The sequence below is a fragment of the Trypanosoma cruzi genome (assembly GCF_000209065.1).
Source record: "Trypanosoma cruzi strain CL Brener chromosome Unknown tcruzi_1047053398551, whole genome shotgun sequence".
NCBI lineage: Eukaryota > Euglenozoa > Kinetoplastea > Trypanosomatida > Trypanosomatidae > Trypanosoma > Trypanosoma cruzi.
Window position 1 is genome coordinate 1 of NW_891531.1, and position 637 is coordinate 637.

The 637-nt window shown below is 57.3% G+C and overlaps 3 non-coding genes across 3 annotated transcripts, besides 1 other annotated feature; all 3 read right to left on the bottom strand.

Moving 5' to 3' along the window:
* Positions 1-124: 124 nt before the first annotated feature.
* Positions 125-211, bottom strand: Tc00.1047053398551.10. Its single transcript, XR_008253898.1, has one exon. It is a non-coding gene; the product is annotated as a C/D small nucleolar RNA (snoRNA), TB11C4C2 (small nucleolar RNA).
* A 67-nt stretch (positions 212-278) lies between these two features.
* Positions 279-327: a microsatellite.
* A 7-nt stretch (positions 328-334) lies between these two features.
* On the bottom strand, positions 335-431 carry Tc00.1047053398551.20. Its single transcript, XR_008253899.1, has one exon. It is a non-coding gene; the product is annotated as a C/D small nucleolar RNA (snoRNA), TB11C4C1 (small nucleolar RNA).
* A 106-nt stretch (positions 432-537) lies between these two features.
* Tc00.1047053398551.30 lies at positions 538-609 on the bottom strand. Its single transcript, XR_008253900.1, has one exon. It is a non-coding gene; the product is annotated as an H/ACA snoRNA, TC11C4H3 (small nucleolar RNA).
* Positions 610-637: the final 28 nt, after the last annotated feature.

Consider the following 637-nt stretch of genomic DNA (forward strand, 5'->3'; position numbering starts at 1 on the left):
GGCGGGCCCGCCACCAACAGTTTGCACAGGCAGGGCGCCAGACAGGGCATGATGTTACGTGCGCGCCGTTGCGCAAGAAAGAAAAACGACAACAATAGCAGGAAGTGGGAGGGAGGGGAGCGGGCGCTCAGCCGAAAGGTGATTTTTATTGTTCCGTTCTCAATGCGTCGCTCAAACTGTTTGGACCTCGAACAACATGTCTCCATCGTAGCGCGTGTGTGTGTGTGCGGGCGTGCGCGTCGCTGGGCCGCAAAACCGCGCAGCGAGAGCAGAGGGACAAAGAAAGAAAAAAAGAAAAAGAAAAAAAGAAAAAGAAAAAAAAAGAAAGATGGGGGTGTAAAGCAAAGCACTTCAGTGTGAGCTGAGTCGGGAATTGCGTCCTCACGCGTTTTCGTCGTCAGACTGACAGGAAACTGTGGAATTTCATCACGCGTCGCAGCCGCATCTCTCACCCGTGCGCGTCCTCTTTGGTTTTGTTTTTTCCCATCGTTTCCCGAACTGGGGAGGGAGCCTCGACGCGCGCACCGTCACCGCAAACTCTCGCGCAACCGGGCAGTGGCGCCACGCGCGGCACCGACAGCGCGCCACCGGCCCAAGGGTCGCTGCGCTTCACGACCGGCGTGTCTCTTTCTCGGGG